The following is a 20,451-nucleotide window of genomic DNA, read 5'->3' on the forward strand; positions in this document are numbered from 1 at the left end:
AGACAGAGAATATTAACCTGTGCAATAAATGTTAGACATCTTCTGCCATAAGGATCCTCTGACTATCACAACTTTACAAGGTCAAATGCTTTCATTTAATGGATCTGTATTAATTTACATGTCAAACGTTTTGGCCTAGTTGTAACCCATTATGATAGCTGAAAATAGGAAAAAACCCCACTACATTGTTTGGTACTTTTTAATAGCATATTTCACACCATGAAGTGCTTAAAAGTCTTTAATTCCCAACACTACTGACCTGTTCTGAAAAGCCTTACATCCTATTTGCTCCTTTAGTCCAGTGTTTGCTACATGCAATTTTACCATTTACCATGGATTTACCTATCCATACTTAAATTTCTCTGGAAAAAAGTGGAGGTCATGCATCACAGAAAGATTTTCTGTATGGTTTTAAATCATCAACGGTTCTTTTCAAAGAAGACACACCTCAGAAGCGGATCTCTATTTTTCAGTTTTAATGCTCTTCTGAAAACTAGTAGAAGTTGTGATGGCAAACTTTGTGCCATTTTTCTTGTTATATAACTTATTTCTGTTGGTAAGTAAACCAATGTTTAACATTTCAATTGTTATTACCTAAAAGAAATGTTAATTCTTTGCCAACCATTTTAATGGCAAGACATGTTTAAATATCGTTTATTTGTAATTGATAGAAAATTTATATTGCAAAATAGAAAGTAATCCAGAACACAATAATTGGGAACAGTCTTGCTTCCCTCCTTTGCATCTTCATTTTTCAATTATGAAATGCGGCAATTGATTAAAATTTTGTCTAATAGCTTTTTATCTTTACTTTTGGAGTTTAAAAGGAGAAAAATAATGCTTTGTCTACTTGTTCTTTGCCTTCAAAGATAAAAGATGTTTCATTTCTTTTACAAAATGCCACAAAAGCAAAGCAGATAATTATACCAAACGGTTAAGTAAATCCCAATAGAAAGAGTAAATCCGTTCTTATGAAAGTATGCAGTAAGTTTTTGAATTCACTAGAGATAGTGGGTTTCATCTCTTTACAAGTTGAAGTTATACAAATGTCCAATTAGCATTATGAAATACTATTTTTCTTTTATTTTAAAAATAATTTTTAAGGTTTTCTTGTCTGATAACAATGAATGAGATATTCATATAAAACCAATATAGTGTGAGTGAAACAAAGCACTTGATGTAAAATGTTAAAAACAGTGAAAAGAAAATAATCTTCAAAGACATGAAAAGGAGCTTTCTAGCAATGCCCCTCGCAATGTAAATGTTTGTCCTAGTTTGAGATAGAACAGAATCAATTTTCTTTTCAGTAATTTTACTTTTCAGCTAAGTCTCTTCTAACTAACTGTACTCTCTGAAATTAACAGTATGTTTTTCAGACTGTTTATAGTTAATACTCAAACCAGGACAATATTCAAAATAATGGGGAAGGTAAATGATGCTTCATTTCAGGAAATCTTTAGAGGCATTATTTTCCACTCGCTATGAATACATGCTGAAAATATTACTCTGTGCTTGCGCTGACTGAGACTTGCAGGAGTCTGAGTTATATTCCCCATGAAGCTTGCTTTAGAGCTGTTGCCGCATCACTTCATCTTTTTATGAACTAGTTTTCTGCCTCTATAGAGTCACGAAAGAGATAATGCAGACGAGTGAAGATGTCTCTTAGGACTCAAGTTATTTTCAAGACTCAAAGCTCTTGAGTAAAAATAATGTGTTTTAGACATACCTCTGCTAAGCCATGTTTCCACTTGCATAATGCGGAATGGAGGGGAAGATTTTTATGTAGCTGAAAAAAGAACCGTTTATTACAAATAACAGGCAATCAAAGGGAGCTACACAGAAACACAGGATTGCTGTGTGAATTTTTAGTGTCATGTTTTGCAACATATTTTTGTATTAGACATTTTCTTCAGCTGTTTTCCATGATTTGCAACAAGGAATTGATGATCAAGTTAATGCATATATCTGAGCCTTATAAAACACCTTTGACAGTTCAATGTCAATGATCATTCTATGAATTTCATATTTTCATAATATGGATAGAGAAAAGAGAAGCAGTGACTGACTTCAGAAATCCCTCTCTAGATTAACACTAAATGTAAATTTTGGGTAATTAATGAAAATAAACCTACACTTCAAAAATATAAGGAAGAAATGAAGTTTCATTTTATATACTCTGTTATTTCCTGGAAAAGGAGGACCAACAACTTCATGGCCTAATTTCGTTCTTTAAAATTTAAAATTAAATTTAGATATTTCAGTAGTAAAATAGCAATTGGGGTCTTCAGGTCTTCTCCTGAAAAGAAAACAGAAGTGTCACTGTACAGTGATATGAGATGGAAGAGGAGAAAGAGCTGGAGTGGAGAGAAATAGATATTAATGCTAGTAATATCAACATCTCATTTTTGTATTTATACCTGAAGTATCTGGAAGCAAGTAGAATGGATGTTTTTAATCAGAGTTATGACAGATTTCCATTTATTTTCTATCAAATTTTGAGAATAGCATTTCTGTGGGATAAGTGACTTCTGTAAAAATATCTCACATAATTTGTTTACTTAAATGTTTTTGAATGAAGGGAAATAGTATCAAAGTTATTAAAGTTTTATAATATTTTCTTCTCGAGATAATGACCATATAATTACAAGTCAGTTATGTAATTATATTTGTACTTGAGCTTAGATTTCATGTGAGTGGATCCAGTGATTCAATTTCTCCTGCATGATTATGCAGTGTCATAAAAAATCAAATAAATATGCTACAAAGTAAAATGTGAATAATGTAAGTTATTACAAAGAGAATTTGTTCAGTCCAAAGTTGCTTAATCATCATACGTTTAGTTTATTACTGCACTTTTTCCTTTTATTACTCTCAAGAAATTAGAACAAACTTTACAGGCACTTAAGCCTCTGATTTATTTTATTATGTAAACTACCCTACATTTCCATAGTCTGTAGATTTTCATTATTAAGCAACTGATTCCCAGACTTAATAAGAATAATTTATTGAGAATATCTTCATCAACCCTCCTGTTGATCACGCAATCACGTTGATTGTGTTCATCAGCATATTGCAAGAAGGCTGTACGGTAAAGAAAGATGATGAGAAAGTCACATTTTCATCAGACAAGTGTAAGAAACTGTGGGATGTTCCTATATAAACCACAGAAGTTTCCCCAAAAAAAAAAGTATTCATATTCTGTAGACAACATTGGCAAAAATGTCTCTATTTCTACTTTAAACAAAATTATTTTCATTTAAAAGCAAGATTTGGACCCCGATTCCTGAAGAGGAATGGTTTGTCAGAGGCTCCATCAGCAAAGTAAATACTGAGGTGGATGGAGTTCTAGGCGTGCTAAAAAAGCAGATAAGATTTTTGGAGGTAGTACTTTTGGACTTGACAGCCAATTTTTGAAGCAGCTCAGTTTCATTCAGATGTGCTAGTAAGAGGCAATACTTTTTGCTATTCCCTTTCTCCTTATCCAACATGGACATAGGAAAAAACCACTACAATTAAAAAAAAACTTACAAAACAAAAACAGAGTTTCATGATTCTATAAAGAGATCAGATAAAGGAATTCAAAAGCCCTTTGTTCTTGAAACACTTTATCTAGAAACAGAAAAGTGAAACCTGTTCATCATGTGAAAAATGTTTGACTGTTTGACTACCTAATCTCTACAGATTCTTTAGGAGATGTACAGGCCCACAAAGGAGATAAATGAATTCACTGCTCCTTATGTGGAAATTTATTTGAAAAACAGAACATTAAATGTGTTCTTAGTATTTTGGACCTATCATGGAAAAATTATTGAAAAAAGCTGAGGCTTAATTCTTCTCTTTTATTTCCATTTCCGTCATCTATTACTTTGGAAATGTCTCTAACTGACTTTGGCTTAATTTAGCTAGCTGGAAAAACTGATCACATTCAAGTATATAAAGTTGTCACTGAGCTGACCAGACTTTTATCAAATATTCTTCTTGTTGAGTATAACCATTATTCAGATGGAATTTTTATTCCATGTTATGAGAGAAGTTTTAAAAAGGACAGTTAATACCCACAAGGAAATGGAATCCTTCCTAGAAGAATACTGGTAAGTGGTACAAGTCATCCTCCTTATGCTAGAAAATGCTGAAAATAATTGCCTGCATGTGACTTATTAAGTCTTTATCACTGTCATTTTAATATTTAAAATGTATGATCTCATGTTGGTTTTTCATATGTTGAATTTTGAGTGTTTGGCTTTGCAATTTTGATTAATGTTCTTTTAAGATGCTTACTGGTGTGTTATTTCCCATGTTTTAGGAAAAGCTGTCTGACCCTTGTCAAGGGTTCAGGAGCACAAATTGTGTTCTCCTCTGTCCTTCCAGTTTAAACTGGACTAAACAAGAAAATCGGACAGATCAACACCTGGCTCCAAAACTGGTGCTACCAGCAGGGCTTTGGGTTGTATGATCATAGTTTGATCTACAGGACACTGGGCCTGCTTGCTGAGAATGGGAAAACCCTATCCCAAAAGGGGAAAAGGGTACTAGGCCAAGAGTTAGCAAGGCTCATGGACAGGGCTTTAAACTAGAATAGAAGGGGGAAGGGGATAAAACCAGGCCCACTAGTAATGAGCCTAGGGATAAAGGGCCAAGGATGGGGATGAAATCGGTAGCCCAGCTCAAGTGCACCTACACGAATGCACGTAGCATGGGCAACAAACAGGATCAGCTGGAAGCCATTGTGCAGAAGGACAGCTATGATGTAGTCGCCATCATGGAAACATGGTGGGATGACTGTCACGACTGGAATGTTGTGATGAATGGCTATAAACTCTTCAGAAGGGATAGGCAAGGAAGGAGAAGCCGGGGTGTGGCTCTGTACATTAGGGAACATTTTGGTTGTATAGAGCTAGATTCCAGTGATGATAAAGTCGAGTGTTTATGGGTAAGGATGAAGGGGAAGGCAAATAAGGGAGATGTTGTGCTGGGAGTATGCTATAGACCACCCAACCAGGATGAGCGGACAGATGAAGTATTCTATAAGCAGCTGGCTGAAGTCTCGCAATTGCCAGCCCTTGTTCTGGTTGGGAACTTCAATGTGCCAGGTATCTGCTGGAAATATAACACAGCAGAGAGCAGGCAGGCTGAGGTTCCTTGAGTGCATGGAGGATAACTTCCTGACACAACTGGTAGGTGAGCCTACCAGGGGAGGTGCCTTGCTAGACCTACTGTTCACAAACAGAGAAGGACTAGTGGGAGATGTGGTGGTCGGAGGTCGTCTTGGATTTAGTGATCATGAAATGGTCAAGCTTTCAATTCGTAGTTATGTAAGGAGGGGGGTTAGTAAAACCTCCACCTTGGACTTCCGGAGGGCGGACTTTGGCCTGTTCAGAACACTGGTTGACAGAGTCCCTTGGGAGATAGTCCTGAAGGGCAAAGGGCTCCAGGAAGGCTGGACGGTCTTCAAGAAGGAAATCTTAAAGGCCCAGGAGCAGGCTGTCCCCAAGTGTCGCAAGTCTAAAGGGCGGGGAAAATGGCCAGTCTGGATGAATAAGGAACTTCTGATGGGATTTAGGAATAAAAGGAGGGTTTACCACCTTTGGAAGAAGGGACAGGCAACTCAGGAGGAGTACAAAGATCTCGTTAGGTTATACAGAGAGAAAATTACGAAGCCAAAAGCCCAGCTGGAGCTCAACTTGGCCACTAACATACAGGACAACAAAAAGAGTTTTTATAAATACATCAACAAAAAGAGAGCCAGGGAGAATCTCCATCCCTTACTGGATGCAGGGGGAGAAAGTTGCAACCAAGGATGAGGAGAAGGCTGAGATACTTAATGCCTACTTTGCCTCCATCTTCAATAGTCAGACCAGCTATCCCCAGGGTGTTCAGCCTCCTGAGCTGGAAGATAAGGATGGAGAGCAGAACAACCCACCCATAATCCAGGAGGAAGTAGTCAATGATCTGCTTCTGCACCTAGATGCACATAAGTCTATGGGACTGGATGGGATTCACCCAAGAGTACTCAGGGAGATGGCGGGAGAGCTCACCAAGCCTCTCTCCATCATTTATCAACAGTCTTGGTCAACAGGGGAGGTACCAGATGACTGGAGGGTGGCTAATGTGACGTCCATCTACAGGAAGGGTCGGAAGGAGGATCTGAGGAACTACATGCCTGTCAGCCTGACCTTGGTACCGGGAAAGATCATGGAGAGGATCATCTTGAGTGAGCTCTCACAGCAAGTGGAGGGCAGCCAAGGGATCAGGGCCAGCCAGCATGGGTTTAGGAAAGGGAGGTCCTGCTTAACCAACCTGATCTCTTTCTATGACCATGTGACCCACCTTCTGGATGTGGGGAAGACTGTGGACATGTCTATCTGGACTTTGGTAAGGCCTTTGACATCGTCCCCCACAGCATTCTCCTGCAGAAGCTGGCGAATCATGGCATAGACAAGTGTACTCTTCACTGGGTAAAAAACTGTCTGGATGGCCATGCCCAGAGAGTTGTGATTAATGGGGTGAAATCCTCTTGGCAGCTGGTCACCAGCGGTGTCCCTCAGGGCTCAGTTTTAGGGACAGTTTTGTTTCATATCTTTATCAATGATCTGGATGAGGGGATTGAGTGCACCCTCAGTAAGTTTGTGGACGACGCCAAACTAGGTGGGAGTGTTGATCTGCTTGAGGGTAGGAAGGCTCTACAGAGGGACCTGGACAGGCTGGATCGATGGGCCAAGGCCAGCTGTGTGAGGTTTAATAAGGCCAAGTGCCGGGTCCTGCATTTCGGTCACAACAACCCCAAGCAACGCTACAGGCTTGGGGCTGAGTGGCTGGAAAGCTGCCCGGCAGAAAAGGACCTGGGGGTGCTGGTGGACGGCCAGCTTAACATGAGCCAGCAGTGTGCCCAGGTGGCCAAGAAGGCCAACAGCATTCTGGCTTGTATCAGGAATAGCGTGGCCAGCGGGAGTAGGGAAGTGATCGTGCCTCTGTACTTGGCACTGGTGAGGCCTCGCCTCGAGTGCTGTGTTCAGTTCTGGGTCCCTCTGTACAAGAGGGACATTGAAGTGCTGGAGCGTGTCCAGAGGAGAGCTACCAGGCTGGTGAGGGGTCTGGAGACCAGGCCATATGAGGAGAGGCTGAGGGAGCTGGGCATGTTTAGCTTGGAGAAGAGGAGGCTGAGGGGAGACCTCATTGCCCTCTACAACTACCTGAAAGGAGGTTGTAGGGAGGTGGGTGTTGGCCTCTTCTCCCAAGTGAATAATGACAGGACCAGAGGAAATGGTCTGAAGTTGCAGCAGAGGAGGTTTAGGTTAGATATTAGGAAGAATTACTTTCCTGAAAGAGTGGTGAGGCACTGGAACAGCCTGCCCAGGGAGGTGGTTGAGTCGCCATCCCTAGAGGTATTTAAGAAACGTCTAGATTTGGCACTTCAGGGCATGCTCTACTGGCATTGTAGGGGTTTTTTTGTGTGTGTCTATGGTTGGACTCGATGATCTCAAAGGTCCCTTCCAACCATGAAGATTCTATGATTCGATGATTCTATGACAAAAAGAAATTCCATGAATTGGCATCAAAACATCTAGTATCAAAGCCATGTGATTTTCTAGGAATATTCACCTTGTTACTGTGCAAACTAAGTTGTTACTTGACTTTTGGAGCAATGCTAAAGACACATAGGAAATTCTGATCATGGGAAAACTGTTCAGTTCATGTAGTTTGAACCAAATTGGGAGTGAAGTGTTTTATTGATTTCTTAATGATACTTAATTAACCTACAGTCAGTGGGTCGGGATCAACATTGCAACAGAGAAACCATGGTCCTAGGGACTTGTAAAGTGTTGATAAATACCTACAAATTGCTAAGCACACTTCTATAATTATTCTCAGAAAGTACTAATCTCACGCACACACAGAGTGATGGCAAATGTCCCTTCCCTCACAGACGAGGATTAGTTCCCCATTTCTGGGACCGTGGTTTTGCCACTTGCACAAACTTCCTGTAGGAGGCATGAATGCTCTCATTTGTGTCAACGTATGCTATTCACTACGACCCACATGTCCTGAAGAAAGCTCCCTGGGAGGTCACATTCATGTTCTTGGCTTTAGAGGTGCTGTCACCCAGGCCATCTTGCCTAGGAAGCACCCCCACAATTGATTCACAGGCATTTGCTAGAAGCAAACAAGGCTCAGAGCACCTTTGCAATAGTAATTAGCTCAAAAACCTACAGCCTTAATGAGAATAGCTGAACAGAAGGAATAGCTGACCATGAAGCATGAGAATAAACAGTCTGGATTTCTAACATGAAGCTTACGAGAGCACTCAGGGTTCTGTGGCAGCTCAGAAGTGGGTACTTGGGCCATTTTTATGCTGGTGACAGCTGGGGAGGAGAATGGGGAACAGAGGCACTATGAAAGAAAGTGGCAGTTCAGTTCTCTTGTAAACGTGGTGTGGACCCGTCAACGCAGACTCTGTTTAAGAGGAAATCCCTTCTCTCCTTCTGGCGACTCAAGTTCTTGCATGCAGTCTGTCCCAAGACAGCTAGTCCTTCTCCTCCTCCCCCATGCTGGACACTGCAGCACTTCTCAACCCCTTCCCTCCCCGCTTTGTCCCAATCCTTACCACATCCAGACGTAAACTTTAGATCTAGCACAAGCTTTGAATTAGGCAGTTTTGCTGTGCTGGTTGCTAGGATATCAGGAAGGATCACATTATCTTTTTTTTACTATTTATTTATTTATTGATTGATTGATTGATTTCTCTAACCCTTTTAATTCCTTTAGAAGGTTGTATGGGTTGGGGACAAGGACCATCTTCTGTGATGTTGCTAAAAAAGCTTTCACTTACAACCAAATAAAATTAGGTTGTCCTTTCAGTATTCCTTTCATTTTCTTTCCATTTTTTGAAGTCCCTAGTTACGTGCATGGGAATATGCATAGATGTTTTGCTTTGTTGTTTTTTTTTCTTTGTGCCTAAATGTTCCAGTTATTTTAGGAGGTACTTTCTGCCACTTTAGTGACTGTCACAGGTTAGGAAACACTGACTTACTATTACCTGAAGTGTCTGGCGTCTGGGTAATTGGGAACGCTGAACTGAGGTTCAGCACTTGCTGGCTTCCTGTCCAGAGCAGAGATTGGAGGGAAATGTGCTCCTGCTGTAGCCTTGTAGCGCAGTGGAGAACATTGGGCTGTTTGGATTTTTTAGCACTGTCAGCTGAGAAAAGTTGGCATGGGGTCAGCACGGACAGAGCCGTCTGAGATTTAAACTGCTAAGGTCCAGGAAGTCATTCAGGATGGTGATCTGCACTCTGCTTATAATGGAAGATTTGACTAATGATGATTGGGCTTTAACTAAGTTAGCAAAAGATGCAAAGGCCAGCTCCTGGCAAGATTTCAGGTTTCTCCTTGGACTGCAACGGTACAGAAAAAAAGACATCACTTCCCAGTAGGAGAACAAATAAATTTTTTTCTACGCTTGGTCTTAAAACTGCAAGCCATTTCAGCTGCACTTGGAAGCATTAGACAGCCTTATATGCAGGCAGTGTTATCCACCACCTATAATCACATGTAGAGTGCCTGTGTTCTGTTCATTTTTTTCTGTCATATTAACACCTCTAATTGGCAAACCAGGCAATTTCCTAGCTTCAGCTGTATGATTCAAGAAGAAGAAACATCAGGATTGAACAATTTGTGACCCTCTACCAATAATTGGAAGTGTTGACATCAATTAAAGGTCAACATTTTAACGTTATGAAATTACCTGCAAAATCGTCAAAATAAAATGACTGAGCACTCACTCTGTCATCTCAAAGGGTTGTTAGAAATAAAGGACTATATAGGACCTCCTGCTTCGAAAAGCCCAATCTCATGCTATATGAGAAAGATTCATCATAGAATTTCTTTGATTAATTTTGAGTTACTCTGAATATACTTACCCATCTTTGTAGTGGTAGTGTAAATGCAATAACATTTTTAAAAATGCATTTAAATTAAAATATTAAAATGCTACATTGAAACAATGTTTATTTTATTTTGATTTTCACGTTCTGAGTCATTAAGGTGACTTGAAAAAGAAGAATTTTTAAAAGCCTGGATTTTTACTTTAAAGTTGTGTTGCTAAAGAGTTTTCCGCGTGCGGTATTCTACAACTCATTTATTCACCTTATATACAGAAATATGAAACACAAATGTTTAAATATCAACTTTTAAAACATTGGCATTTTGCAAGTGTCTGGGAAAATAAATTCCATTCCTACATAGAACAATTTGAAATAAACATTCTCTTTAACAGATTTTATTTTTCAAATCTGCATACTTAACTTCCATTTAGGGTCACAGTATTGCAATCTACTACAGATAATACATAAAGATATATTTCAGAAGGACCTTGTATTGTGATAATATTGTAATAGAAAGAAATTTTAAAAGGTGATAATATCATACGGAAGGGAAATGTTTGCACTTTTGTCCTGATTGTTAGAAACATCTATCAGCATTAATTTAATCAATGGGACTAGTTGAAGTTTGTGAATGTGAAGTGACAGTCTCTTTCTCCTGCATCATTAGTATTTGAATACTACATTATTTCAGATGTGTGAAAATGGCTGAGGAAAAGGACATGAAATACGGTGTGAAAACTTGGTATTACTCCCTGATTGCATTCACAAGAAGAAACTAAATAGACTAACATTGTTGCAGTGCTTTTTCTCTGCGTTCAAAACTGCAAAATCAATTAAGTTTATTTGCCAGCATGCTCAAATCTACCTAGCTATTGCAATGGATAGTAATTACAGTATGGATCAACCAAATAGTTCTCATATATCATTACGGAGTTTGAATCTTAATGAAAATCACAGGTAAAAGTGCAGATAGAGTTACTATGCCTTTTTTTGCATGTCTTAAGATTATGTTTAGCTGACACAACACTTATGAACTCTCTCTATAGACAACAGGATAGCCATCTTGGTCATATTATTTTGGAAGTTTTTTTCAGATATCATGAAATAGCTATTTGTTGACTGCTTTTGTAAAATCCCACTCAATGTCTCGTTCCTCAAAAAAGAAATAAATCATATATTTTTATTTGTCACAGTTTGCACATGGAATCAAAGGAATGAGAGCTCAATTCTGAATGGACCAATACTTCAACCCCTACTCCTTTCTTCTGGTAGGAGCACAATACAGCAGCGATACAATGCTATTGCCATTCCAAATGTACACAATACCAAGATATACCAAGATTACTAGCTACTCTACTGGAGTGTCATTGTATAAATTTCCTTCTACCTTATAGAATTAATGTTCATCAGTCATAAAGGTATTTGTTACTATGCGACCAATGACTTTATGTGGGTCCAGTGTCCCTCTCCTTCCTTGTGTGACTAACCTTTGCCCAAAATACTTGAGTACAACAGTAGTAGTAAATAAAACAGACAGACAAGCAGACAGAGACATATTCAGCACTGAAAGTTAAGCGATACTAACCCTGTCTTTTTCTCTTCAAATGTGTTGAAAGAACTTAGTTCTCAGTTCTCATCTGAACTCAGTCAAGTCAAATGGTAGAGGATAATATTATTTTTCCCTGCAGTTATCTTTACGTGATGAATTAAAAGTTGCTAGAACTGTCTCTCTTAAAGAGTAAGTGTTAAGTCACCTTTTTAGTGTATTTTCCTTCTGCATCAGCCATGGAGATGGAGATAGATATTAGCAAAAAGCTAAGTAAATTTGACATCCTGCAGGTGTTGGTTTTGGGTTGGGTTTTTTCCATTTCTGTACATATCCACGTAGTCCATTTTAATCATATAACTTGATCTATGTTTTAAAGGTTATATGTGGGGAAAAGAAAAATCATCCAGCCTACAGATATGTGGACAAAACTCCAGCAGTGGAAATGATTTTTCTTGAAAGATAAGAATAGGAGTTTCTATAAACAAATGCCAAGGCTGACAATCAGATATTCAGGAGAAAATAGTTAGGAAAAATGTCATAGGGAAAAAAAAAAAAATCAATCTTTGCTAGCCTCCTAAATGTAAGTATAACTACAGAATGTGGAATAAACAAGCTATAGCAATTAAAAACATATATTGGTTAACCTGAGCATCTTGCCATTATGGTGATTACTAAACATTGTGATATTACATCTATTGAGTGTTCATCCACTCTTCTAAAGAACCTTAAAATCTGAGCACAGCAGGGAACTGATTTTAAGGTGCTGTCCTCAGTGATAAAATTTTAAATCAGCCAACTGTCACATGCATGTAGAGGTGCTTAGAGTTTTACTGTCAAGTAGCTGATTGCTCACCATATTACTGAACAACATGAGACGGCTATGGCAAATTAATATGTTGCTTACTGATTCTAATTTACACACTTTCTTACTTTTGATATTGGTGATGCACAAAAAAAAGTACAATAGATGAGTGACTGTGACAAGGACTGTAGTAACAGAAAGGTAGATTACTGTTAAGAGGAAAACATGTGTACATCACATCTTGGGAGTGTAATAGAATTTTATGTAGTAGCCATACAAATGTCTAGCCACACTATAAGAAACTTGCTTTATTGCTACATTTAAAATTTGGAGGAAGAGAAATCCTGGAGATGTTATTTCATTTATACTATGTAATAAATACGTTTCTAGCAAGGCATAAAAGACTGAAATGAAGCTAAAGTTTTAAAAGAAAACTGATTGTGGAGCAGTGCACTTTGCACCTGAAAGAAAATATTATTAGAAAAGAGACTGCAATTAAAGACAGAAAGACACACACCCCCCAAAAAAAAAAGCCACAAAAAACCCCAGAGATATGGTCTCAGAGTTTTAATTGCTGAAAAGGAGAGTAGTTCAGCAGATTGTAAATGGACCCTGCTGATTTCTATCCAATAAAGGTTTGATACATAAAGTTAAGTACCAGGTTGTCACAGAAAAAAGAAAAATGCTTGTCTGCTCCTACAGCTTGCCTTTACAGACAGTCAATTCTGACACTGAGCTCTATCTGAAGTACAACAAATAAACGGTCTAATCGGCTCCTTTTAAAGAAAGTGAGAAGATAAAAATTCCTCATTCTTCAGAGTTATGTGCTTTTTGAAGCATATGCCTCTTGAATTTGAGATTTTTAGCATGTCTCCATGCTTGAAGGGTACCAGTAAGGGCAAATACAGTTCACATGGAGCAGTTGTTGCAGGTAGTTTTCAAAAGAGTAATACCTTTGAATTGCAGATAGTAGAAGACCATTCTACACCTCATTTTTGCAAGATTGACAAAAAGAGGTGTGTTTTGTAAATATGTAAAACTGACAAATGAAAGAAAGTGTAAAGCTTGGAAAAAAATTTAATATGGAACCTGCAATATCAAATGATGATTTAGCTGCATCAAAAATATGAGTTCAGCAATTAGCGAAGAGCAAATGATCATTCTCATCTTTTTTTCAACTAATGTACAGAGTTTTGTATCCAAAAGTTAGCAGTGGCAGTAGCAGATGCAAATTATATTTAGTCAGGCTTCAAACCATAAGATTATGGTACACATTTATGTAGAGATTATATTCTTAATTTATTTCCATTGTTGTCAAGTAACAATCAAGGTGACAGTCACATGTTTGCCTTTCAACTTGCACAGGTAGCAGAAATATTCTTCTATTTCCATGGTTTCCCTGTGGTATTGGAGTCCCCAGACACACCATTTTCAGCCAAGACTTCATTCTCTCAACTGAGAGAGAAACTAACATTTCTCTGACAAAACATATTAAATTAATTACTGATAAACCTCAGAAAATGCTACTTAATTTGCTGTTACAATCAGATGGTCTATATGAAGGACTAGGACTAATACCACTGTATAATTTTTTCAGTAAGAGCCCTTCTATTATCTTTGTTCTCATGGTTGTTGTAGGGTTTTTTCAACCTACTTTGCAACAACAAAAAAAAAAAAAAAAACAAACTTCCTTTCTGCAATTCATTTCATTTCTGCTCTCCTTCCAGCTGAACACAATCACTTGAGAAATGTCTATAAACTATGAACTACTGTTAACTTCTTAGGAATTATAACTGTTTCTTTATGAATTCATGAAAAAATAGTCCAAATCCTCAAATCCACTTCTTTTTTTTTTTTTCAATGCTTGAACCCTGACTTCTGGATAAATTTTTATGCATGCAATGAGAAATATTTTTCTTCAGATACTAACAGAGTGAGTGCATATAGTTGCAGCTCTTTAGGTTAACCATTTTAGAAGGATTTTTCAAATATACTTATTTTGCATTTAACTGCAAAGCAATTTGATGTAGTCTTGTTGCAGCACAATAGCACATTCTGATGGATGTACTTTTTATATTTTTTATCTTTTTTAATAAAAATATGTTTCTTTCAATGGAATTCAACACTGAGAAAAAAACATAGCCACTGGTTATTTTGTTTGCTCTTCTTCTCTGCAAAAGTTTAATTGATTTATACTTGCATTTTTATACTAAACAAATAAATTAACAGATGTATAATTTGGGAATTCAGGAGTAAAATGCAAGCAAGATTCTTTCATTCTGCACTAGAAGCAAGTAATCTGAAAGACGATACCATGATGCATACAGAAATTTATACGTAAATTTAACAGCAATTTGCATATCTTTAAAAAACATTAAAATTTTCCTGCAATATATTTTAGTATGTGCAGTTTACCATGGAAAAGTAATCAGGCAGGTCTAATTAGTGTTATCACAATTAAATAGCCCTAAGCAGGTCTGAATATTGCAATTCTATGATTCTTTGTCAGGGTACAGTTCTCAGACTGTATTATAAATGAAAATTTTCCTCTTAATATGATAAAAATATACCACTAATTCTGTTAACTTTTAATTACAATAATCTCTCTTTAAAATAATTCCCAGCAGAGATATTTCAAACCTGTATTTTTTTTGTGGAGTCAGAGTCAATAAATCATGACTAGCAATTATCTTCAGTGAGCCAAAAAATGTTTTCTGCTGAGAGCAAAGTATCTTTCCACTATCACTGTTTTTCCCGAATGAATAAAAAAACCAACAGAAGCCATGAAATTCCATACATTTGCAAATATCAGAGAATCTGAAGTGGTAATAAAAATGTGCAATTTGTAATCAAACCTATGACTATTTACAGAAGATCTGCCATAGACTTATAGAAAATCAGATCTCAACATCCTTACATTTGACTAAAAGTAAACCTGTAATTTCAAATGATATTTAGAAACCTTTGTTTTGACACAATCACATAATTCTAGTTAATAAGTTTCAGCATCAAGGCTGTTAGCTTTACACTTATATAATCAATTTTCAAAAGAAAATGTTTTCTTGGGATACTTAGAGGAGCATATTTTACCTTGCTCAGGAAGCGAGGATATGAATCTGGTATTGTTAATTTGTCTGGTTCTTGCAATAATGGTTGTCACCACTCTGGGTAGTTACACATTCAGACATTATTAGCCCTTAAACTGTCATGTGCCTAGAGTCTGGATGTTACTTTTAGTTTGACACACTGATTTCCATTTTTTTTCCTGGGAACAGATAGTGCTTATTGCTATGGTGAAACAAGGAAGTAATTTAATATACACACAAACAACAAAGCATTGTTAATTTTATAGTACTACAATGGTAAATTGAATAAATTCATCCATGTAGCAAGAGGAATAACCCTTTTCATATTAAAATGTCATCTGACAAGTTCAAACCCCCTGTGACATCTCAAAAAACCCCAAATTCTTCTGTTATCCTTCAACAATGAATTGCAAAGAGCCTAATTAGATTTCCCAAAAATATTATTCTGCTTATCAAGTGCGGAGATTGTTGTTGCTCTTATTTTCTTTATGGTGTCAATATGCAGCTTTTCTCTTTGCTAAGGGATTAAAGAAGCTTCTCTGGAAACATCGACCTCAAAGACATATTTCATAGTGCTGAACATTTACAATTTGACTTCTCTTTTTATTCAGAGTTTATTCTTTTTATATCAGAGTTTATATATCTGCTGTTACAATCCAAGCTGTGGTTCAAAAGCTTTCTTCTCCATCATGAGATGGAGAGATAAAAGCAATATTCTAAGAAGTTAACATTAGAATGAAAACTTGTTATCAAATAACTTATTAAAAATTAAGCAGGTTAAAACTGAGATCCCTCCAGGTCTTTTTTTCTATCCTTTTACATGAAACTTGTTATTGCTTTGAAAACTAATGGACAAGTAATGCAGAAAGAACACGTAATAATATTGTGAAGCCACAGTTTAACATCTCCAAGTGTAATCCGTGTCTTGTAACAGTATTTGCTGTTCTCAGGCATAAAGATATTCACTCATATATTTCCATGAGGATCTAGAAATAACCATGTAAACACATGAACCATTAGGAAAAAGTTAATCATATGCTTAACGTTTTCTAGAAGCAACAAATTTCATAAATCTGATTATGATGTAAAGCTACTATTATCTTGATCAATATGAGAATTGCCCAATTCCTTTGAAATGAACAGAAGATTTAGCTGGCTGTAATAGTATTCAGTCATAGCAATGTTGAAGTAATACACAGTAAAATTGCATTATAGTTGAAATTCAGGCATACACACTGGACTCAATACCTATAACATAAACAAATTACGAGATATTTGAATAGAAGATTCAAGAAGAAAATACACCTGTCAGAAATTGAAAGATTATAAAAAAATAAATATGCAGATGGAAATGGTTTGCTATGGGATATCTTGATGCTGTGGACAGTAGTACAGTAGAGTGAGAAACTAGATGGACACTGCAATACTTAGGTATAACTAAAGCATATGAGCACAGTTATAAGACTATGTTATCATCCTTCAGATTAAGAAATGGAAACACTCTTCTATGTCTGGACGCAAAAACCAAACAAAGTTTAACAAAAGTTAAATTAAAGTTAAATGTCTCTTTCATACTGAGGGACCCAGTCATGGATCACAAAAAAAAGCAGAAAAGGAAAACAATGGGATTTGAAAGGCTTCGCAGAGCACTTTGATATGCATACCGATGGGCCTAAACTGTCTCAGTTTTCAAGACGCCACCTCCAACGTGTACACACCCCACTGCAGTCAGAGAGGTAAAGCTCTGTCTCCACCTGGAGTGGGAACCCAGAGAGCTCATCAGTCAGCTTATTCAAAGTCCTTCCTTGTAAAGTGGGCGAAGCAATTGTCTTAGAGACAAGTAACTTGTTTTTCTTCAACTTTCTCCTGGGTATATTAACTGGGGGTTTTGCAAGTATGGACAGATACTTTTCGCATGGTTCTGTCCCTTGAGATTTGCTTAAGAATCATTTCATTTTACACCTCCCTAAAACAGTAGGGTACTATTTTTTTCAGGCTTTCTCACTATCTTCCCTGAAATTTCCATGAATTTCTATTTATAATTCAGATTGTACAACAACTTTCTTCTCAAACTAATAAATCCAGTTAGAAACAAACTAGTCTTTTACTAAACAAAATGAAAAGAAGAAACAAAATCTTACCTTTTGTAATTATGCTCTGAGAAAACAGGAAAACCACAGTAAGCCTATGAAATGTGTTAAATTCTGCAACCAATGTGCTTCTAGAATGAGAATATGAGGGTGTATTTAATATAAGCAGAATGCTTATAAATACTTACTCACTATTGGAAAACCTTGCAATATTAAAAGTTATATATTTTGCAGAGATGAGTCAGAGTGAGGGGACCTAAAAGCAAATTGTTTTCATTGTTCTTTAACCTATAAGGAGGAAAAAGAGTGTTATGAAATTTGCTTCTTAAAACTTGATATTTTAGTTTAGTTCAGTTTTTGAGATTTTTTTTCTAATTTAAATTTATGTCTCTGCAGGATTATAGTTGTTCAGATTAAAATACCTCTCTCTTTCTGAAGACTGGAGGACTTCTTAAAATATTATATTTCCATCTGTTTCCACGTAAATTGAAGCAACATCTGCAGTAGTACTAAAACTGATGCTTGTAGTTTAAAAAATGCCATCAGAAGCAAGAGACTGAGGCTACAGGGATAACAAAACATAACCTAGACAGCAATTCTGTCTTCATTTAAAATCCTAAAATATCCTCCTGCTTTTGAGAAGTATCGTATAAGAAAAATTAATTTGTGAACATCTGTTCACTACAGGACAGAAGTTGAGTTTTGATCGGAATATATTTCATTTTGATGTTTATTGTGTGTTATTTAGTACAGGCTGACTCTTTAGGAAATGAGTTGTGCTATGACATTTGTTTTAAAGTGAGATGTTTTATTTCTTTATACTATGCTACTTGAATAAATGAAAACTATGATCTTATTCAAAATTAGTAGAATTAAATATGTTGTGGTGTGATTTTCAAAGACATCTAGCATTTAAAATACTAAGGGCTGCTTTAAATTCGGTTCTTCATCAAGCACTCAAGTCACACAAAAATCTAGTCAGTCTGAAAAGTACTAGATGCGTGCCTAATCTTGGCCTGGTATTCTGCAGAATTCAGTTCTTGTGAAGAGAAATGTAATTTGTCTGATTGTCATAGATGTATAAAGACTTAAATATTAGAGGACTTTGATATAATACTACTAAATCTCAATTACCTCCGTAAAATGACACCGGAACTAAGGTAAAACCAATCAGGATATATTTTCTTAGGCCTGTCAGTGTGAACTAATGGGTTTCTGCTATAGCTTTGATTACTCCTTCAGAAAAAGCCAGGTAACTTAGTCCGTGGAAAAAAATGGATTGATCCAAAGTTTCCACAGAAATACAGTATTAATTCCTTTGTCATTAAGCAGTGTCAACTGATTCTTTTGAATAGGAGTCAGTGCTGATATGAATGGAGTCTAATTCACCCAGGTAAACTAATTTTGTTACTTTCTGAACACAGAGTGACAGCATGAAATTAACCAGATAATTAGCAAATTTAGCACTTTACAGAATCATACAGCTTTCTAAGAGGATCTGTTATTGCATTTGTCTGATTGTTAGTACCTTCTTTACATAGTCAGGAAACTAACATGATTATACCAAAAGCACAACCTCATTAGTCCCCTCAGGGAATTAATTAACCTGCTGTGTCTAGGAAACTGTAATAATCTTCTTAAGTTATGAGTTGCTGTGTTTAATATTACCATGTAGGTCCAATAAATGTAATGAATGATTAAGTTTTTGGAAACCCAGTAACACATTTATCTTCTGTCTGGATGAAAGGAGAGACTTCAGAAAGTGGGGAAAAAAAGATTTTTCTTTCTAAGGGTGGGACATAAAAAGGTATATAATTTCCTTCCCATATATTATGAAGAGTTTTGCAGAATTTTATTACTTAACTCCAGCATTTGTCACCTTCATAAATCAGTGATCCAAATTCATGAAAAGATAACTGATTCAATCCAATCATGATTTAGAATCTCTGGAGAGCATCTGAAAAGCTAATCATTTTGCAACATCAGTTTTGTGTTCTTCCTAGAGTGTTTGACCTCACTGGGGGCAGAGCTTAGGTAGAAAACAAAGTGTGAAGAAACAACCCCTGCAAAACTGTCCTTTGGCTAGCGTAGCATACTGTAATATCCCTCCTTTCTCCTGGACAAAATAAACTATGATAGGGCAGTCCATTTAAAAAAAAAAAAAAAAGTTAGGGTAACCTTATCAGAGGATAGATGAAGAGTACATCTTTAGTTGAGTGTAGTGTGGAAAAGTCCAAACTGTGAAACCTCAAATCAGAAGCCATATAGTCACATCAGCATGAAGACGCACCTTCTGGTATTCAGTACCAGTGGCCCCCAGGGCTGTAGTGTCACAACCACTTGCTTGGCACCAGCTCAGATGTCACCATGCTGTGCTTCTCCAATGTTATGGTAGAGCTATGACCAAAAGCAGCACAACTCACTCTGACTGGCAGCACAAGTACTGAAAGAGTCATGGATCAGGCAAAGGAAGAACTGAGCCAGAAGACTTTGTTGGCTTGTGAACAAATGGCTGTGGAGGGGAGAATGCATTTAGAGAAGAAATAAAAAGGTTTCTAGGTATGGAAGCAGCGAGCTTCACAGATTTACTCCCCAATTCAGAAAATGAAACTTTAGCCAAGAGTTCATTACAGCCAAGAGGTCTATTGGGAGCTGTCACCTCTTTGACGGCTGATGATGAGGGTAGCGTTATTAAGTCAGTTGGCATGCATAAGGCTTCAGAAGCTTTTGCTGGATTTACCAGCATCAGGTCCATGCTACAGGGAGCTCTTACTGTCTCCTTTACAACAGCTTTATGAAATAATGAAGTCAGTTTCATTCTGATGCTTTCCCAGCAATTTTTGGTGATTCATTTCTAAAGTCATATGAAGATGCAGTGCGGCATAAATTGTATATGGCTGAATTCAAAGAGAAGAAATCTGATTCTTGTCTCAGGCTAATGCATTTATTGTGCTAGTGATGCAATAACAATAAATGACAATATTTACAGGCAATTCATGTTCACCCATTAAAAAGCTCAACTCCTTTCCTTCAGGATATGCTAGTA

The 20,451-nt window shown here is 36.9% G+C and overlaps 1 long non-coding RNA gene across 3 annotated transcripts in view; it reads right to left on the reverse strand.

Moving 5' to 3' along the window:
* Positions 1–17,463: 17,463 nt before the first annotated feature.
* The window catches only part of LOC128906231 (uncharacterized), a 128,472-nt gene continuing 125,484 nt past the window's right edge, over positions 17,464–20,451 (reverse strand). For 2 of the 3 annotated variants that reach the window (XR_008465099.1, XR_008465098.1), the window contains exon 3: positions 17,464–17,536. This is a non-coding gene — a long non-coding RNA (uncharacterized LOC128906231). The remainder of the gene's footprint in view (positions 17,537–20,451) is intronic. The other variant, XR_008465100.1, reaches the window with a different exon arrangement.

This window comes from Rissa tridactyla, chromosome 2 (genome assembly GCF_028500815.1).
Source record: "Rissa tridactyla isolate bRisTri1 chromosome 2, bRisTri1.patW.cur.20221130, whole genome shotgun sequence".
Classification (NCBI taxonomy): Eukaryota; Metazoa; Chordata; class Aves; order Charadriiformes; family Laridae; genus Rissa; species Rissa tridactyla.